The 22019-nt window shown below is 40.3% G+C and overlaps 1 long non-coding RNA gene across 3 annotated transcripts in view; it reads right to left on the bottom strand.

The window, feature by feature from the left end:
• Positions 1-22019, bottom strand: part of LOC104872236 — a 64982-nt gene that overhangs the window by 24763 nt on the left and 18200 nt on the right. For all 3 annotated transcript variants that reach the window (XR_004518140.1, XR_783096.3, XR_004518139.1), the window contains exon 2: positions 16503-16625. This is a non-coding gene — a long non-coding RNA (uncharacterized LOC104872236). The remainder of the gene's footprint in view (positions 1-16502; positions 16626-22019) is intronic.

Here is a 22019-nt window from a genome sequence, read left to right as displayed (position 1 = left end):
ATTGTGTGTGTGTGTGTATATATATATATATATATTTATATATATTTATATATATATATATAATCTGAGACTTGGTATGTTAAGGAGCTTGATTGAAAAAGAGAAAGAATAGAGAGCAAGTCTGTGAGTGGGCCCACTAAGTATCTTCCCCATTGATACACCTGTGAATATATTGTATACAATGGTGTGTCCAAAAATATTTTAATAGCAATCTGTTGGAAGCATTCCAAATATTCTTCCATAAGAGATTTTAAAACATATAATCTGAGACTTGGTATGTTAAGGAGCTTGATTGAAAAAGAGAAAGAATAGAGAGCAAGTCTGTGAGTGGGCCCACTAAGTATCTTCCCCATTGATACACCTGTGAATATATTGTATACAATGGTGTGTCCAAAAATATTTTAATAGCAATCTGTTGGAAGCATTCCAAATATTCTTCCATAAGAGATTTTAAAACAAACCACAAGACTTCCCATGCATTTATTAAAATTAATCAAGAAACTCTTTAGTGACAATGTAATCATCTCTGGGATTGATATTATGAAGGAAAAAAGCAAGAAGACTATAGAAACTACATTAACTTTTGCATAAGGAAAGAGATGAAGTGAAAACATCTATTCTTACCTGCTTTGTTTACATAAGGCCACCTCAGAAAAGTATACATGAAATTCATACAAATGCTTGTCTGCAGGAAACAGGTGGAGGACATGGTATGGATGGGCCCATGGTAAGACCGAGACTTCTTCAGGTGTAACTTCAGAATTCATTTGGGGTTTTGAACGTTAGGATGTATTGACAAACCAAATTTCTAATGTAAAAGAGAGAATCTCAAAAAAGAAATGGAAAGGCACCAAGAACAAGCTACCACCTTCCAGGTCTCTGTCCCTCCTCAGTCTCCCAGAAATATGAAATGAGTACTGAGGCCCACAGTGCTGTGCCTTCTCTTCAGTAGCACTAGCTAGGTCTTACTGATGCTGGATTCTGTCCCAGTCACCAAATTGTTAATCCCTGGAGAGCAGAGTCCATGACTGACTCTGCTTTTTTCATCCCAGTGATTCTAGGCATATAGAAGTACTTTAAATATAAATAAATTTCTGCTAAGTGGAATTGAATTTTTCCTATTGCCAAGTCTATTTCTGCCTTCAAAATACTGAGCATGAGCCAGGGATTTCTCCTTCCTTCTCCTCAAAATTTATTTTAGCATTCATTTAGTAAGACTATGCTGCTTGGTTTTTGAAATGGCTTTCACAGTCTCCAAAAGTGGACAGGAGAAGTCTTTACAAATTCGGACAGTGGTAGTGGAGGGAGGGATCATGGGCCACCATGTTGCATTAAGGGAAAAGTGAGATGGTGACCCTTGTGAGACACACACTTGAGCATGAGACACACACTTGACCGTGGGACCAAAAGTAGAAAGATTGAATCCCCTGCAAGTGAGCCTCCTGAGCATAGGTGGAGAGCACAAGACTCATAATCTAAAAGGATGGTATCATCCAGGTTTCACCTAGATAGATGCCCTGTTTAAAAAAGATCTCATTGATGAGTGGACGTAGGAATCCAGGGTGTGTATTTGTTTATTTACTCATGCACTCATGACAATCTACCTGTTCTAGGTAGAATATAAGGCATTAAGATTTCATCAGTGAATGCTGAAGGTCATGCTTAAAGTGAGATAGGCAGTGGTAGAAACATCATCAGCAATCAATCCATTCAAATTCCCAACAAGTGCCTGAGTCTACAGAAAACAGAAGCCATCCGTCTTCTCAGGGTGGGAGCTGACGTGGGATGGGTGGAAGAGCATCAGGGTCCCAGGCAAATGCTCTGGCTCCAGATAGAAACCCAATCCCATTACTTGAGCAATGCAATAATCAAAAGGGCACGGACTTGATGGGCAAGGAATTTCCCCCAGCTTATAGCAGATACCTGACCCATGACAGTAAATCTCAGACCCCACCACCTGAAGGACTGAAGCTGCTGTTACTCTGGTCAGGACTGGCTCAAATTGTAGGCAGGACTAGGCCCCGATTGTGAGAAACAGGGAAAAACAGGACTGGAAAAGAAAGCCCTGGGACATCAGCATACTTGCCCACATTTCATATACACAATCAGACAAAGCTTCCTCCCCTTACAAACATTTGCCTCATCTTCCAGGCTGTGTGCCGCCCTATCCCATTAAAATTTTATCCCACAGAGTGGGATTAATATCCTAAGAGATATTAATCATAATGTAAAGTACCTCATTGCTGTGCCTAGGAGATTTATATTCCTTTCAAGTTTACTTTTTAAGCTTATTGATGTTTTCAAGTCTAGAAAATAAAGAGTCAATAAAGTTAACAGAAGAGGTTACCTGAATACTTCAACTTTCAAAATCTATACAGTACAGAAGGCTGGAGACTTTATACAGATCATTGGTCCATCGCCAAAGGGGAGTCATGTGACTATATGCCTTTTAAAGAAAAATATGCATGATGCAATAGTACTCTAAAAAGAGACAGACGTCATACAAATATGAGCAATTTTAATTATTATATTTCTAAATTATATGAATGCAAGCCCCTTTGAGATTAATCTGATTCCAACATTCTCTTTGTAGAAGCTAGGTAGGTGCCTGGAGAGATAGGTTAGAGAATTGTTTGGGTGTTCTTAAAAGCCACCTTGTTCATTATCTGTGACAATAATAGATTGCTTTTGAAATAGAATATTTCCCATGTTAAAGATTTTTGTTTTGATACCAGAAGCAAGAATAAGACACAAAAGCAGTCAGTATGCAAGGTTGAGGCAAAACTGACTGCTTAGCTACTTCTGCATATTTTTAGCTCGACTCCAACACTTTCAAAGTATCTGCAGAAAAGAGGTACAGATGTATTACAGGCTCAGAGAATGGCTTCAAAAATAATCAAAACATCACATGCAGCACCAAGAAAAAAATTAGAGATTTTCTTACAGGAGAACAGACAGTGTTTTATGAGCAAATAAAAAACACACAAATCCAGAGTTATTGATGTTATGTCAAAAAAATCTCTGCCCTGAATAAATGCACACTACAGGATAATATTACAGAATGCAGGGATGCATTTCTCCCATCCAGATACTCCCTTTATAAGAGTTAGACCTCTCATATCTTTGTTCAGCAAATAGTTTTTACAGAAAATCTCTTAGGCTTCAAGTACTATTCTAAGCGTTGCAAACTCAACAATTAACAAGACAAAGGATCTACCCCCATGAAGCTGAGATTCTCAGAGAAGAGACATAACAAAATGCTATGTGGTGATAAATATTACAGGGACATGGCACAGAGTAGAGAGATAAAGCATGAGGGGCTATGCTGGAAACAGTTGTCCAGGAGAGTCGCTCTGAGGAAGGGGACTTCAGGAGGAAATGTGACTGCTTATGCTGAAGGAGGGACTTTACACAGACAGAGGAAAGCAGAGAAGTCTTGAGGCAGGCTTTGTTGTGCATGTTCCAAAAAGCAAAAAAGCCGCACCCTGGAGCAACCAGGAAGAGGGCAAGACAGGGAGGCAGATGGCACAGGAACACCAGAGGAGTAGCAGCATCTAACTTAATTTTAAAAGGATCCCTCAATCTCCAATGCTGTGAATAAGATGCAGACAGACCAGAGGGAAAACTGGTGGGTGGGTTGGGAACTACAGAAACAATCCAAGGCAGAGGTGATGGTGGCTTGGATGGGTAAGTGGTGGCAGTGGAAGAGGTGGGAAGCTATTCCATCTGGGATATGGCTTGATTATAGAGCTAAAGAGATTTCCAGTTGTGCCCCACACAGAAAACAAAAAGCCTCAGGGATGGCCCCAAAGGATGGGTCCAGAAAGTTAGAGTTAGCATTGATTAAAATGGGAAAGAATTTAAAAGCAGTATGAAGAAGGATCAAGGTAATTTAATGCTGCTCATGCCAAATTTCAGCTATGTGTTAGTCATCCGATGGGAACGCCTCGGAGGCAGTTTGAGGTCTGGAATGGAAATATTAGCTGGCGTATCATCAGCATATGGATTAAGTCCTCTCCCATGCCAATAAAGATCTAAGAAGTCCTTTGAAAGGGAAGAGAGATCAAAATGGAAAACTGAAATCTTCAAAAGCAGAGTTAGAAGATTTCTGCAAGATCTTCTCAAGCCATGGGGCCAATAGTTAAATAGCATTCAAGTTGGCTCACTCTCTGTCTTTGGGTTGTCTTAGGCTTGCCTTCTATCTACCACACTTCCAAGAGTTTCTACCTTGTCAACAGAGGCAAAGCCCAAAGCTCAGGTATGTGTGCCAGCAGGAGGCCGGCACTGTGGGGTTTCACTGCCACATTCCTTAGGCTGCTCTGCTGAGAGTGTGATGTTTGAAAGGAAGGGATGCAGGACCCCCATCATGTTTGGGGCTAGAGAATGGGAGAGGGGAACCTCAGACTCAGACCATCCTGGCAAGGTGCTGCCTACTCAGTCTGTGGGCACAGCAAGCTCTGACTCTTGCTGTTAAAGTCCTGCAACAGTAGGGGACTAGACACCAATATGCTAATCAACATTGCCACATTTCAGAGACTGTCCTATTTAAAAGTGACTCTGTTGAGCTGAGCCGAGCCACAGCTTAAAGGAGAAATCAATTGAGAAAGTGTAAGTGCCCGATCCATGGCATCAGATGATAATTTGAGAATAAATGCCCACAAGGTTGTAAAATCACTACAAATACAATTTGAGGTGTTTAACACCTCAAAATAAGTTTAAAAACTTGATTCCCTTCTGCCGCTGTTATCACTGATCAATAGCCAAGAAACTTCAGCCTCATAAACTTGAAAATATTTGATGTAGTTTTAAAGATCTTTGTGGCCTAGTAAACCAACAAGGATTCTTAGGAACAAAAACTGACATTTGAATTATCAAAAGCAGGTTAGAAGCTCGAGCTTAGAAGTTGAACACCGCACACAAACTCTAGTAAAGGAACAGAAGGCCACAGAAGAGACTGACTTGGAAAGTGAGGTCTGTGTCATACTGAGGAGTTGTGAGGAAAGATCTCGGGGCAGAGTTGACTCACAGGTGGGAGTCCTCACAAACTTTGAACACCATAAACTGACAGCCTGCGTGTTTCTCTTTCATTTTGTACGAAGAGAGTAAGTAGGTCTTAAAGTTGTATGGATGTGCTCATACGCTGTGACGCTGTGACGCTTTACTGCTCTTTAATTGTGATGGATCCTTGAGTGCTCTATAAAGCAAAGAGCCAAGCCTTGCTTCTGATGGAAGTGAAAGATTTCCCTTCCCTCAAAAGATTTATTACAACTGGAATACAGCATTACAGGTGAGGGGTGCATGGGCCCCAGTGCAACAGTGCCCATCTCAGGTCCATTTTCTTTGACCTTTTACCTCTACAAAATTAAACTCTACTACAGGAGATTCACAAAGGCAGCAGAAATCACCTAGAACACTCAGGGCCTGGAGCGTCTGACAGGTATTATTTCAGTCATTCCCCTGTCCAGCAGAAAAGGACAAGTACGGGATGATAAAGGCAAATGAAGGAGAGGCTGAAGTGACTTTTAAAGAGTGAAAAGAATTTTGAGGGAAAGATCAGAGATCAGAAAGGACACCAAGTTCAGTTCAATGAAGAAACAAAGAATATTATGACAGAATTACTTAATAGTCAGAGGCTTCCCAATCGAAAGGAGAGAAAGCAAAATTGCTTGAGTTTTATTTCTTCTTCTTTCCTTTTTCTTTTTTTTAAAGATTAAAAACATATTAAGTAAACTCCTCTAGCATGTGCCAGGCCCTGTGTTTTGATCTGCAGCAGGCTGTGTCTCTTTGGCTGTTCCCCTCACTAGATGTGTGTGCACCACTGGAATGTCTACGCATTGCCCTAACCCTGTCCTGAGCACGCTTGTGAAGGTCTATTGAGGGAGGGAAGGAGGAAGAGAATAAAGTGTAGACAGGACCTCCACTGTCTGACTGTTGATGCGGTTGGACTACTTGAAACTATTAATTTAAATCCCAAGAGGCAAAAGGATCACATAAACCAGAAAGATGTTCAAAACTAAAATCCTCAAAGCACTCATTTTCAAACCTCGAGGAAGTGAAGGTGGAATACTCCCTTCCCATTCCACGCTTTAATTTTACAGGGTTCATCCTTTTTTTGCCAAAACAGCTGAGAGGAGTGCTGGCTCTTGGCCCATGCTTGAAAAAGCAAGGCAGAGAAAGACCTAGTTTTTCCAGTCAGGTATCAGAATGTCACCATGTTCATCCCTAAGATGCCAGTTGGGCCTGACTGTGCCTGCTGCCTCCTCAACTGTGATCCAAATCTCTCTGGACAGAAAGGGGCCTCCTCCTTGGGAGCCAGGGTGCCCTCTTGCCTCCTCTCCAAATGGTGGAGAAAGAGCTCTGATGAGGTTAGAAATCCACATGCGAGCACTGGAACAAGCCCTGAGAGCTTCTGCTCCAAGCTGGACATTGCAAAGGCCACAGACTGAGCTGCAGAGCAAGGTGCTTTCCCCTGTCCCACAGAGAGGCCCTGTCTTCACATAACTTGGGCAGAAATCAAGGGACTACCTAGTCCCCCTTAATCCTCTGCTTCGCCAGCACTTTGCCCTCTCTCCATGTACTTTTGCCAGTGCTCCCTCGCCATGGGCCCCTCCATGCACGCTGCCTAGGAGTGTCAACTGCAGAATTGACTGACAGAAAGTAGGGTCAGGCAATGAGGAGGTAGATGTGAAAGTGAGGGATACCTTCCTGACCCACCACCACTAGCAGGGATGACAAGCCAGAGAAATGAGGGAAACCTGGGCTATATGGGTGGAAATGCCACATTGCCAGCAAGCAGCAGTAGTGAAAAGTGACTCCTATAGTTCTGGCTTACTCCTTCTTATCCCACCTGTAAGTAATACCCTATCCAAAAAGCAGAGTCTCCTCTTGGCCCATCATGGTTCCCCAGAACACACCTGCCTAACTAGGCTATTATGGACTCTCTCCACTACCCTCAGCCACCCTTTTTACTTGTAATCATTTCTGCTTTCTAACCAGGTTATTAGCCATTGCTGCTGAGAGTAGGCTGGCTGCTAAATTAGTTGGTGCTCCCCATTCCTGTACTACTTATACTTCCCTTCCTGTCGCAGAGGATTCATGATGGGGAGTGAGCATTCAGTGACAGTCTGCAGAAGGTGGTGGCTGCAGATCCACTACCTGACTCTTTTCTCTAGCTGGATGAACCTGGGTGTGAACATGAAGATTTTCTGTGCCTCTAGCAAGAAAAAGCAATAAACAACCATTCAGCAACCTTTCTCTGCCTTTCTGAGGTTATGAAAATGACATTCTCAAAACCAGAAGACCTCACAATGCATTGTTTTATGTAACCTGTGTATTATAGGTAGAGAGGACTGATCTGGGAAGTATAATAAAAGCTCTTGGATTTATTTTGGGTGCACCACCCATTAAGAGGGAAATATCCAGTTGGAAATGAGCTGTCCCCATCAGATATTATGGAAATGAGGCATACGAAGGATTTCCTTACTCTCTCCCAGAAAGCAGGAGTTTTCACCCTCTTTGGACACAGAAGTAATATCTAGTCTCTGGGATCTTCCCGAAGGCCAGGGCTGATTATTCTTATCCTCCAGCTAAAACATTCAGTGGCCCAAACTTACACACAAAGTAATCTCCAAACACTTTAGTCTTAATGATCCAGCTTTACCTACTTTTCCATTTTGCTTCCCAGTCTTTGTTTACAAAATAAGCAAGTCAAACTAAAACGTTTTTACTCTTCTATAAGTTATAAGTTTTCTATACTCTCCCACCTTTAGGACTTGTTAGGCCTTGTTCAAGCTGTCTGTGGTGTTCTTCCTCACCTCTTGGCCCATTTCTGTAGATTTGAATTCCATTGTCCTTTCAGGATGGCAGGAGACAGAAATTGATTCAAAAGAAATTTATTGGAAAAATAGAAGAATATCTGTGACAACCCAAAGCACCAAGCACAAACAGACCTCACAAAGAATCAGAATAAGGAAGTAGAAAGCTGTAGGGAACAATGATCCATCTTTCTCACTCTACTCTCCTTCCTCCCTCCTCAACAGTCAAATGTGTTTTTATCTCTATTGCTTCCCATAGCTCTGATCTGTTATTTTTATTCTCAGTTTTCTTAGCCTTTCTGTGTATTTTGACCCAATATGACCATGTAGACCTCTTAACATGTTTTCTGAGTTCCAAGCCCACTGACCAACTGGTCAGCATTTTATAGTGTATATCAATTTCTGGCATATGAGGAAGGAGGTCTCAGTGGGTCAACTTGCCTACTGCACTGACAGCTCTTCAACTCCCCTTGATACAGAAGTGCTGTACAATAAGACAGGCCCTTGCCTTGCCTCCATTTTTTTTCCACTGAGTTTTATTGTGGAAATGTAAGTCTGTGCTTTGGGCAGCACTCCTGCCCAATGTATCAAAATGGTCTGTGACTGTTTGAACTGTGCGACCTTTTAGGAATGTTCTGTTAAGCTCTGCCCCTCACAGGAGGTTGTTAAATTCCAAACCTTTTTAGGAATGTTCGGTACTCCACCCCTCTGCTTCAGGAATGTTCTGTAACTCCACCCCTTTATTTCAGGAATATTCTGTGATCCCATCCCTTTATTTCAGGAATGTTCTGTAACTCTGCTCCCCTACTTTATTAAGTATGTTTACCTACTCTGTAGATCTCTACATAAGGAGGCTCTCATTTCTGGTAGAGCGCTCAGACTCCTCTGGGCCAGCCGTGAACTTGCCAGTTTAAAAAATGTTTTTTTCTACACTTCTTCTACTGATCATTAGATCCTCAAGTCTTCAAATTATGAGAGCTATGGCCCAGAGCTGCCACACTGAGCTGTTAAGCTCAGCTATGCCTCAGAGCTGTAACACTTGGCTATAGCACCGAGCTGCTCTGCTCTGCTGCAACAACCTCAAGCAGGTAAGGGTCACCTAACACAACTTGATTATGATTTTGTGAATTTCTGAGAGAAGAACATTCTCATAGCAGCAAAAGATGACAGGCAGATAACCCCAAATTTGCCAACATCAAAAACTCAAGCCTAATTCCAGCTCTTTCCTAAAGCTTTATCGCTTATAGGTGACAACTTGATGTTCTCTTCTCCCAGTACCTTCCCATCCACTTTTTCTTCTTCTAAAAGGTTCTCTTTTCACTCTCAGATCAAGAAGCAGGCATTGACCCACAGTAAGCCAAGCAGAATGCCTCACTCATTGTGCCTTGAATGTGACAGCTGCTAAAATGTAAGATAGTCTAAGCTAATGAAGAGAGCCTCTAACCTCCAGGCATGGATCTTAGAGTTCCCTGGGCACTTCCAGAAGTCTGTACTAAGATACTGTCAGAAGAACCAGGGATTGATACAAGATGGTCTGGACAGAACAGAAAAAGCAGTAGCAATATGCAATATGGCTGGAATTTAGGGAAGCATCCTAAGAATGAAGTCCACTGTCTTCAGTCCATTTTCTGCTACTGTAACAGAGTAATGCCAATTGAGTGAATTATAAACAACAGTTACTGGATTGTGGTTCTGTGGTCTGGAAAGTCCAAGAGCATGGTACCACATCTGGCTAGGACCTTTGTGCTACACAATAGCATGGCAGAAATTAGCAAATGTACGGAAAAGGAAAAATCAGACCAAACACTTCATTTTTCTCAGAAATCCACTTTCATCATAATGACAATTGAGTCACGAAGGTAGATATCTCATCTAATCACCACTTTAAAGGTCCCACCTCTTGACATGGTCACAGCAGTTAAGCTTCTACATGAGGTTTCTTTTTTATTACTCATTAAGTTTATTGGTACATTTCAGGTATATAATATGATAGCATTCATCATTGGGAATTTCTACCTTTACATGATATATCTTGGTGCTTATTTTCTCAGGTTCCCCTGCCCTTCTGTCAACACCTCCACTCCTCCATATTTACAAAGACTTTTTTCCCATTTTTTTCCTTTTCTCATATTTATTCCTTTCCCTTCTTTCCTTGCCCCTACCCTTTCCACATCCCCTTCCCCTTTAGACCTTTTCCTCCTATTTTACATTATCTATTATACATTTTGAACCTTACTTATACATTCAGTTTCTCACACCAGAGAAACTATTCAGTATTTACAAATGTGTGTCCTATTTATTTCACTTAAGAATATGGCCTCAGCATCCATCCATTTAGCTTTAAATATCTCTAGTTTCTCATTGTTTATCAATGAGTAGTACTCCATTTTATTTTTAAAAAGAAAACATATATTTTTATCTAGTATCCAGTTGGTGGGCAATTAGGCTGTTTCCAAGCTTTAGCTATTACAAACTGTGCTGCTATAAAACATGGGTGTGCATATATCACTGTGGTATGATACTTTTAATTCTTTTGGAAAGATACCCAGCAGGGGAATAGCGGAGTCAAGTGGGACCTCAAACCCTGGTTTTTAAAGGTATCTCCATATTGATTTCCATAGTGGTTGCACCAGTATGCACTCCCACCAACAATGGAAAAGAGTTCCTATCTCCCCCACAACCCCACTAGCATTTGCTGTTGGGAAATTTCTTGACAGCAGCCATTCTGGAGTGAGGTGGAATCTCAGCGTTGTTTTCATCTGCATCTCTCAAATGACCAGTGATGTTGAATGTTTTTCATATGATTATTTGCTGCTTTTTGTTCTTTGTCTGAGAAATGTCTGCTCATTTCAAATGTCCATTTTTGAATTGGGCCTTTAAATCTGGGATGTCTTTTTTTTTAAGTTCTTTATATATTCTTAGTGTTTTTGTTTGTTTGATTTTTGGGGGAACCAGGGATCAAACTCAGGACCTTGTGCTTGTTAGGCAGTTGCTGGCGCCACTGAGCTAAATCTCAGGCCCTCTTTATATATTCTTGATAGTAGCCCAGTGTCTAAGGATCAGCAGGTAAAAATTTTTTCGCACATTGTAGGATGTCTCTTAGCTCTGTTGATGGTTTTGCTTGCACTGCAAAAGCTTTTTAATAAGATGAGATCCCAGTTATTGATCCTTTGTGCTAGTTCCTGTGCTACTGAGGTTTGTTTATAAAGACTTTTACTGTTCCAATGTTTTCAAGAGTTCTACCTAACCTATCTTCCAGCAAGTTTAATGTTTCTGTTTTAATATTTTAGATCTTTGATCCACTTCATTTTATTTTAGGGTCTGGTGAAAGATAGGGGTCTAATTTTAATCTTTGGCAGGTGGAAATCCAGTTTTTCCAACATCATTTATTAAAGAGGCTATCCTTCTTCCAGGGAGGGTGGTTGGCTCCTTTCTCAAAGACAAGGTGGCTAAGTATGTCTGCAGTTGTGTTTGCATATTCTAATCTATTGCACTGATCCTTGGGTCTGTTTCTTTGACAACACCACACTGTTTTTATCACAGTGGCTTTGTAGTATAGTCTCATGTTGGGAATTATGATGCCCCTGTCATGTGTTTGTTGTAACTGCTTTTGCTATTCTTGTTTCTTCTTGTTCCAAATGAATTTTTGGAATGTTTTCTCTCATTCTGTAAAGTATACTGCTGGGATTTTTAAAGGATGGCCATTTTTACTCTATTGGTTCTTCCTACCCAGGAACAAAGGATGTCTTTCCATTTTCTTATATCCTCTTCAATCACTATTTTCAAAGTGCTGTAGTTTTCAACATAGAGATCTTCTGCTTCCTTCATTAGATTGATTCCTAGATATTTCTTTTAGATGCTATTGTGAAAGGAATTATATCCCCAATTTCTCTCTCAGTGAATCTGTTATTTGTGTACAAGAAGGCTATTGATTTTTGAGTGTTGACCTTGTATCCAGCTACTTGGCTGAAACTGTCAATTAAGCCTAGAAGTCTTTTAGAAGAGTTCTTGGGTTTTCTATGTAGATCATGTCATCAGCAAATAATGACAGTTTAACTTCTCTCTTTACTATCTTTATTGCTTTTGTTTCTCTTGTCTAATCACTGTGGCTAATGTTTCCAAAACTATATTGAACAGTAGTTGTGATAGTGGACATCCTTGTCTCATTCCTGATTTTAGCATGAAAGGTTTTACTTTTTGACCATTTAGTATGACACCAGCTGTTGGTTTTCCATAAATATCCTTTATCAGGTGGAGATATAGACCATCTATTCCAATTTTCTGTAGGATTTTTATCATGAATGTGTGTTGGATTTTGTTAAACCTTTTCCACATCTATTGAGATGATCATATGGTTTTTGTCCTTGACTCTGTTAATATAATGTATTACATTTATTGATTTACATATTTTGCCTCCCTGGGTTGAAACCCACTTGGTCAGGGTGCATGATCTTCTTGATGATCCTCTGTATTCTGTTTGGCAGTATCTTATTGAGGATTTTCACATCTATGTTCATTATGGAGATTGGCCTGTAGTTCTCTTTTTTGGTTGGGTCTTTCTACACTTTTGGAATCAAAGTAATGCTTGCTTCTAGGTATGAATTTGGGAGTATTTCTTCCCTTTCAACTTCATTAAAGAGTTTGAGAATTAGTAGCATTAGCTTCTCCCTAAATTTATTGTAGATTTCATCAGTGAAACCATCAAGACCTGGGCTTTTGTTTGATAGTAAATTTTAATTATGTTTTCAATTTCACAGTTGGGATTGGGGTGTTTAGAATTTTAATATCTTCTTCATTCAACTTTGGTAGTTTATATGTATCTAGGAATCTATTACTTCTATGTTTTCCACAAAGTAAGTATTGATGATTCTCTGGATTTCTGCTGGATCTGTTGTGATTTCACCCTTTTTGTTCCTAATTGCGTAGATTTGAGCCTTTTCTTTCTTTGTTTGTTTCTTTTTTTTTTCTGATAAGGTTGGGTAAGGGTTTGTCAATTATTTATTCTTTTGAAGAACCAACTCTTTGGTTCATTATTTTTATCTTTCTTGTAGTCTCCATTGCATTGATTTCTGCTCTGATCTTTATAATTTCCTCCTTGTAGGAGCTTTGGGCTTGTCTTGCTCATCTTTTTCTAGGAGCTTGAGGTTCAGCATTAGGTTTTTATTTGAGCTCATTCTGTTTTCCTAGTATGAGCATTCACTTACATAAATCTCCCTCATAGAACCGCTTTCACTTTGTCCCATAAATTTCTGTATGTTGTATTAGCATTATCATTTAATTGTAGAAAGTGTTTAATTTCTTCTGTAATTTCCTCTGTGTTCCATTGGTTGTTCAGGACAATGTTATTCAATTTTCATGTGTTTGTGAAGTTCTTGAGGTTTCTTATGCTATTGATCTCCATTTAATTGCACTATGATCTGATAATATACAGGGGATAACTTCAATTCCTTTGCATTTACTTAAACAAGTTCTATGAGCTAGTATGTGGTCTATTTTGGAGAATGACTATGTGCAGCTGAAAATAATATGTATTCTGATTTTGTGGAGTGGAATACTCTGTAGATATCTATTAAGTCATTAGTCCAAAAGTTTGGTTCAGTTCCAGTGTTTCATTGTTGATTTTCTGTCTAAATGAACTATTTGTGACAGTGGGATATTGATGTCCCCAACTACAATTGTATTAGTATTTTGTTTTTCATGTCCATTAATATTTGTTTTATAGTTGGATGCACTAGTATTTGGTACATATATATTTATGACTGTCATTGCTTCCTCTTGTACTGTTCCCTTTACAAGAATATAATGAACTTCTTTGTCTCTCTTATTTAGTTTTGGTTTGAAATCTATTTTGTCGGCAAACAAGATAGCTAACCCCTCCTCCACTTTTTTCCAGGTACCTGTCACATGGAGAACTGTTTTCTATCCTTTTACTTTGTCTATGAATTTCTTTTTGAATTAAGTGTGTTTCTTGTATACGGCATATTGTTGGATTTTGCTTCTTAATCCATTCTGTCAATCTATTTTTTGATGGGTAAATTGAGACCATTAACATTGATGGTTATAACTGATATGCATTGATTTATCCTTGTTATGATATTTTTTCTGTTGTTGGCTCTTATTTTTTATTTTCCCCCCTTTTCTTTTAATTTCTTGCATTGCCTGATGGCTTTGCTCTGTTGGGCTCATGGAGATGTGATCTTCATTGTTTTTTTTCTAGGATATAGTTTAGAATTATTTGGAGTGCTGCTTTGGTATTCATGAAGTTTCTCAGGTGTTCTTTGTCATGGAAGTATCTTATTTCTCCATCCATTTTGAAAGATAGTTTTGCAGGATACATCAATGTAAGTTGGTGGTTGTTTTGTTTTCTTTTGGCTTGAAATACCTCACTCCAGGCTCTCGACTTGAGGGTTTGGGTTGAAAAGTCTGCTGTGATTCTGATGGGCTTTCCTTTGCATGTGATTTTTTTGTTTTCTCTGCTTGTAGTATTTTATTTATCTGTCGGGTTTCTGGGGTCTTGACTATTATATGTCTAGCAATAGTTTTGTTTTTTTTTTCATCATGGTTAGTTGGAGTCCTATATGCCTCACTTATCTGAAAGTCAAATTATTTTCCTGTTTGGGAAGTTTTCTGTCATAAATTCTGTGAATATTTTTATGTCATTTGTACTTTCTCCTGCTTTTTTGTGGACTCCTATCAGTCTTACGTTATTTTTCTTTGCATAATCTAGAAGCTGCTAGATTTATTCATCATGGTCCCTTACTATTTCCAAGAAATCTCTCTTTTCATAGTCACTAACCACAACCCTATCTTCTATATCTGATATTCTGTCTTCACATTGGCTCCTTCTGCTGTGAATACTTGCAATAGAGTTTAATCTGGATATCTGTTTGGATCTGTTTCATGGATTCCTTTTTTTTTTCTTTTTCCTATGCTGGGAACTCAGGGCTTTCATCGTGGTCCTGAGCTCATCTATTTTTTATCTGTTTCTGTTCTACAGTCTCTTATCATGTCTTTCATTCTGCAAACTATCTCTGTACTTATCTGGGAAATTATGTCTGTTTTGAGTTTTTCTAGAGCCTCATTCATCAGTTTTGTTGCTTCCTATGCTATCAGTTCAGAGTATCCATGTGGTTGATTACCAGATTTTTCCACCTCGTTTTCCACAGAATTTGCCTTTAGTGAGCTGAAAGTCTGGGTTTGCACCTTGTTTTGGTGTCTTCCCACTTCTGTTTGTTGTTGGTGCTATTTTTGGTTTAATTCCTGGGTGGATACTTCAATATTGCTTATTGTGAGTATTTTTATTGCTTGTATTTAGAACCCTTATGGACTGACTGCTTCTCAGAGGTGTGTTCCAGGTATAGCTGGTGTTTAGGTTTTGAGTCTCTAATGACTCTTAGGCAATCTCCTTTTCAGTATACCAGGAAGGACATCTGATTAGATCAATCATGACACTTTAGCCCAAGTGATACAATCATCATCAAACACACTTTAGAAAATAATAATTTGTGGGAGCTATCAATCTGTCACCTTTAAACATGTAAACTAGATCAAAGAGAGGACCAGCCCAAAACATGTTTGTAGTAAATAAACCCTTCAATATTTTTAAATGCAGGGCTCAGCCCTGCAAGCCCTAGATTCTGCTAATGATGAGGGAGAACAAAAAATTAGTTTGAGCATTGAGAATCTGCAGCCTCATCTGGCCCTGGAAAGGAGCCTCTCAACCAAGGAAAGTCAAATCTGAATCCTCCCAAAGTCTTCAACTGACTGGGTAAGAGAAGCAGAAGCCGATGGGCAGCTCTGTGTTAACCAAGATATTCAGGACACCTATTCCACTTCTATTTTGAAGTTCCCTATGATGTCTTCCTAGGACTTTTTAAATTTCCAGGAGCAAATAGATACAATCAGAGGTTTTTAAATGAGCTTTACTCTACCTTTCCCTAATGACATTCCTTGCCTTTAGCTTGCTCTGAAACAAGCACCAAGGCCACTTGTCAGGCACCACTGGGCAGCCCCAGCTTAGTCATGATATCACATTCTCTCCAGACCCTAGCAGGCCTTTGTCTTTCCCATATTTGCCATTTGACAAAGCTGTCTCTCATGGGACTATTTAGCCATGACATTTTCCAAATGTGTCTTCTCCTTGTCAACATGACACAGGGCAGGCCATCTTTCAAAGTGGAAGGAAGACACCAGAGCATGCAGGTATGCACACACACAGAGAGAAGAAGGGAAAAAGAAAAGATCAGGAGTTACTGAAAGAGTAGCACTGAATTCCACTCAGAGATGTATGCCTCTTAGTAGCAGCAGTTCAGGTGTGTACATTTGCTGATAAGTAATGGAAAGGTTGGGACCCCTCATCCCAAAGGCCCTAGACAGATTCTTTGAACAGGACTCCATTTCAGTGTGGCTGTGGAGTAGCCACTTATAGGGAACAGTACCCTCACTGGCCTTAATGTTGCCCTTCAAGAGCACCATCTCCACTTGGCCCTTTTAATCCCAACACCCATGTCTCCCATGGCATCCACAGAGCACACTGAATTTGGGTTTTCACTGAACATGCCCTGATCTGTTGTGGCTCTCTGCCTCTCCCACGCTGTTGTTTTTGCCGAAGAAGCCACCCTTGCCTTTTCTGTACTTATCAACCAAAAGAAGTGACTTCTTTAAAAGTTAGCTCAATTTACTACTCACCTGGAATTCTCCAGACACCACAGATGCACCCAGTTGCACTTTGCACAGGTCTCCATTTGCAAACATCACCCTGTCTTGTGTTTGTCCTTTGATATTTCCATCCATCTGAAAGATTGTGCAGACCTTAGAGGCACAAAAAATAGCTTCTCTGTATTCCCAGCACTTAACACAGCTTCTGTCATACAGAATTTTATAAGAAGCAGAAATTCCAAGAAAGACTAAGAGAACCATTGATGTTGAGTATTGCTTTTCTTGTCACCTACATAGAACAATGTATTAAAATGGGTGTCTCAAAATGCTGTCTCATTTTCCTACTGGAGAATCCCACCCTGTGCTGTGTACAAAATGAGCCATTCCTAACAGTGATCCTGACTTTCTCCCCCACTGTCATAAGCACAGGCACATGGCCCAGCCTGACCATGTAGATTATTCCATCCACTGGACCACAGTAACAGGTTTAGGGCTGGGCATAGGACACAAGTAAGCTTTACTACTTTATATGGCCACTGTTTGTTTTTTCTTTTGTTTTGTTTTGGTACTAGGGATGGAACTCACATGGTTTTGCTGTATAAAACATCTTTGAGAACTGGGGTGGGCAGACAACCCACTTTCTGATTCCCCTTCTGTCCCTCTTAAACAGAAGCTTTCTTTTCCTCAATAATTTTCCCCACTCTTTTTTCTTGGGCTGTAAATTATAATATAGATTTAGAGTTGCTCATGGCTATCTTTTCTTTTTCTTGAGTATGAGGCCAAAACACAGTGGGGAGCAGATGTAGAGTTCCAGACAGAGAGATGTAGGGGCAGATCCCTAATATGCTGTTACAGTGCCTAGATCCAGCTGTGCCTGAAGTCAGCCTGATCCTGTCCTTCCATCTATTAGGATTTAGAACTAGCTCAAACTCCTTTCACTCCTTTTCACTTTTTTCCCTCTTCAGCTACTTAGAGTTGAATTTTTGACATCTGCAATCAAAAGAGGACTGATCTATTCTATTTTTCCCAACTTTAAAGTGAGACTTTGTCCTCTACCATTAGAACTCTTCCCTAACTACTTTATTTCAAACAGAAAAAAAAACTTATTTTGTAAAAACCCATTAGCCTTACATGATCTCAGTCAATGGTAGTGTTTAGTGCTTCCAGGGCTTATCTGACATTAACCTGACATGATTTGTATAAAAGAGAACAAAACATCTTAACACAGATTTAGTAATTATTCTCAGAGGAAACGAAACTGTTCATTGTCATAACTGAAATATTTAAAGATCAATTTAGAAAGCAATATCTTCATAAAATAATGCTTTCAGAAGGACACACAGAAGAATACCTTGTGACCTTGAAGTATGTGAAGAAATCTTAAGTAGAATATAAGAAGCTCTAACAATAAAGAGAAAGAAACAGATAAATTAGGATATTACAATATTTTTTCAAAAATATCATAAGTTAGGAAAAAGTTAGAGTATAAAACTGGCATAGAAAAACATTTGTAGTCAAGTTACCTGTTAAAGGACTTCTATCCAGAATGTATTGAAAAAAAACTTCTACAAATCAATAAGAAGAAGGTAGACAATTCAAATGAAAAAAATTGAATATCAAGCATTCACCAGGATTTGGAGATACCAAAGGGAGGTCTGATCAGGTGAGGTTCCCAAAGAAAAGAACATGCATGGAGCATGGGTCAGAGATTACAAAAAAAACCTGGAACCACACTTTAAGTCCCAGCATCAGGGCAGCATCTAAGAGTGGGAGCTTCAGCTCCAGTGCTCAAGAGCTGTGTGTCTTCATCAGTTTTTCTGAGACAAAACAGAAGCATGACCTTGCATAGCCATGTGATACATGTATTGTCATCCATGCTGAATTCATTATTAATATAACAAAAGTCTGTCATGCACCTGCACTAAATGACAGAGTTGTGTCATCAAGTGCCCTTAGATGACTGGGCTTTGACACATCTGCCAGCAGCCCCTGCACCAAGCACCACAAAGAATCAGAGAAATGTGTATGAAAACCACAAGGAAATACCACTACAAACTCTCCAGAATGGCTACAGTGAAAGTGAGAATAGTGCAAGATATGGGAAACGTGGAACAAGTGGAATTCTTGGTCGTAATACACGTTGGGTCACCATTTGAGGAAATTGTTTTAAATATTTACTTTTACATGGGGGGGGTGATAATAAAGTTCTGCACCCTGTTGAGTGCAGGACATTTGGGTGTGTTTACTCTGTCAATTTCCTGAGCTGTACACTTGTGATCCTGCACATTCTGAATATAGATTTCCTTTCAGTGTCATCAGGCTAACAGCAGCATCCCAGGTCGAAGGCCTACAGCAAGAGCAATGAAGTTGGGCCAGCCATGCCCTCTGCAGACAGGCTGTGCAAGGGAAGAGTTCCTCTCTAGCCTGGTCCTCAAAGCTCCCCTTCAGTTCTTCCTATTGTCCAATATCTTCTCATCTCTCAGAGCCAGTTTCTGTACCCTGCAACTCAGAATCCTAACATGTGTGACCTTCAAATTTTTCTATGATTCATTTATTATAGGTTGACAGTTGATTCAAAACTTATCTAGTTAAAGTGCCACACCTTATCTTTTGTCATTTTTCTGATTGAGAAGATGAGTGGCCTTCTATTTGGAGTTACCTTTGATCCAAGCATACCCAATTTGTGATTTGAGCGTCTGTTCAAAGCCAGCTGGTGTAATGGATAAATACTTAGACCCTGATATGAAACAGCCTGTATTTTGGTTTCCAGCTGTGTACTTGCTGTCTGTCTGACCTCTGACCCTGGACAAGCTCCTTAACATCTGTGTGTCTCAGTTTCCTCACTTATAAAATAGAGATAATACCATTCTCCAAAATATTATGAGGAAATACATGTAAAAGAGTTAAAAGCACTGGTTATCATTATAGTTATTAACATAAAAGAGACTTGGGCTCTAGAATCACCCAAGAGTGATCCCTGGCTTGAGGCAGCTAGAAACATAAGAATCTATCCTATTTGGACTGGGCCCATCTTAGAAGGAAGCAATGAAGACACCGAGTATTTATGTTCCTGTTCTAATGACCCTCCACTGCTCGTCCTCACAGTCCACACTGCCATTCCTGTTCACTCTGTGTGGTGAGAATGACCTAACAGTACCCTTCTCTGGCCTCACCATGGCCTTGGCTCCCAGTTCTCAAGAAGTATTTCCCAGGTCTTCTTCAATGATGATTGACAGCCAGGCTCTGGGAGCTGGAGCAACAGTTACAGAGGTGGGTTACTGATCCAGTGGGTCCTCTCCTTCCTTCCCAATCTCCATCAAACACCTGCTCATCTCAGAGGCCTCCAGTACCCCACCCCTCACCCTGTGTCCCAAATCCAAAAGCCTGGCCCTATATGCTCCATTATAGTATTCACTTCCAGAGGATACTTTTAATCTGGGCCTTACCCTTTGCTCGGTTCCATGGTTTACAGGTGTCTTCTGCTGTTCTGCAATATGCTCTCTGTCTACCCATAGTGACAATTTGCATTCTTCTCCTCCTGATCCTAATTATGAGCTCAAAACTCTCTTTAAAAAGAATTTTGGAGCCAGGCATGGCAGTGGACACCTATATTCCCAGCACTCTAAGAGGCCAAAGCAGAAGGATCACAAGTTCAAGCCTAGCCTGGGCAACTTGGTAACATAGCAAGACTTTGTCTTAAAATTAAAAAATAAAAAGGGGCTAGAGATGTAGCTCAGTGCAAAGGCCTGAATTCAATCCCCAATACAACAAATACATATACACATACACACACATATATACATACATACATATAAGCATCTGGGACCTTAAAATATGAAAGGTAAGGAAATATTAAGAACAAGTGAGCCATAATATATTTACACACATAAACACACACACACAGCCCTACTCTTAGGAAGAAAGCTGCCTTTGGTTAGGAAAATACCCTTGTATCTTAGCGCATTCATGCTACTATAACAGAACTTCTAAGACTGGGTAATTTATAAAGAACAGGACTTTATTCTCTTGAAATTCTGGAGTCTGGGAAGTTTAAGGTAAAGATGCTAGCAGGTTCGACTAGGTCTACTTTCTTTTGTTTCCAAGCTGGTGCTTTGAATGCTGTGCCCTTAGGAGAGGCAGAATACCATGTCCTCACATAGCAGAAAAGTAGGAAGAAGAGAACACTCCTTCCCACAAAGCCTTTTATAGCAGTGTTAATACATTCATGAGAGATCAACCCTCAAAACCTAACCAAGTCTCACTAGGTCCCACCTCCTAATACTATTACATCTGGGATAAAGTTTTCAACATATGAATTTTGGAGGAGGCAAAATATCCAAGTTCTAGGACCTGGTTGCCAGCAACCCGTGTAGCCAGGTTCTAGTACCCACCTGCCCAGTATACAACACAGGCCTGAGAAAGAATACACTAAGAGACAGAACTAAGAGAGAAAGCAGGGGCCAGGATGACCAATGCCGGTGTAGCCAACAAAGGTGCTGCAGAGTCCCAGCACTGGCTTTTATTGGCAATCAATTGGGGTAAAAGTGCTGTGTGGTTTCTACAGAAATTAATGTAAACAAGGCTCATAAAGGACAAGTCATTCTCTAATTAGGAACAGAATAGACAAAATATGTGATTATAATTAGAACACTGTCCTTCTAGTCTGAAGGTTTTAGTTGTGGGAATGGAATTTGGGTGCGAGTCACTCTGACCTCAGCACATAGGCTTCAGCCAGATGCACTTCTCAAAACAAGCCAATTGTGGGGTTGACTCTTCACAGCCTTCCTTGGCCATCATCCATATTACGGTCCTCTGTACCTGGTATGTCTACTGAAAGTAGAAGATGGCCTCAAGGGCTGGATTTGAAGACTGACAGTCAAAGACAGCTGGATTTCTTTGCACAAAAAAGTGACAAGACTCAGGGTTAGATGAGAAATAAGAGAGAGAAGAGTCTATGTAATGTAACTGGAGATGCCTTGTAACAGGAGTGGGGGCCATTAGGAAATATCCAAGGACATTTAGGAACAGCACGTCTATTACACAGTGAAGCCATCGGTGGTGGAGCAATGAGGGTCCCTCCTCAGTGCTGAACTTCACTCAGACAGGCAGATATCAGCCTTGTGATGAATCTGCTCTGGGGAACGAAATCACTTAGTGACGGAAAGGCAAGGCATGTGCACACTGCCCAGGTGGGTCTCATCCCAGTGGGATGTGCAGTTCAGAAGACAGTGAGACTCCAGCTGATATCCAGGTAGCACAGGCCTATGGATTACACTGCTCGGGTATGTCTGTTTGGTTATATTTTTGTCACTTTCGTGTCACTGAGACACAATACCGACACCTGCAGCTTGAAGGAGGAGAAGTTTATTTTGGCTCACAGCTTTTTAGAAGTTTCAGCCCACAGTCAGGCTCCAAAGAAGAAACAGAGGGGCAGAAGGAAATGGCAGAGGAAAGCTGCTCACCACGTGGCCATGGGAAATAGAGACAGGAAGGCAGGAGCCAGAGAGGGAAGATACATCCTTCCAGGTCATGACCCCGCGACCTGAC

The sequence above is a fragment of the Fukomys damarensis genome, unplaced genomic scaffold, assembly GCF_012274545.1.
Source record: "Fukomys damarensis isolate Sample0158 unplaced genomic scaffold, DMR_v1.0_HiC HiC_scaffold_19, whole genome shotgun sequence".
Taxonomy (NCBI): Eukaryota; Metazoa; Chordata; class Mammalia; order Rodentia; family Bathyergidae; genus Fukomys; species Fukomys damarensis.
The sequence above is the reverse complement of the archived record's forward strand: the minus strand, read 5'-3'. Positions and strand labels throughout refer to the sequence as shown.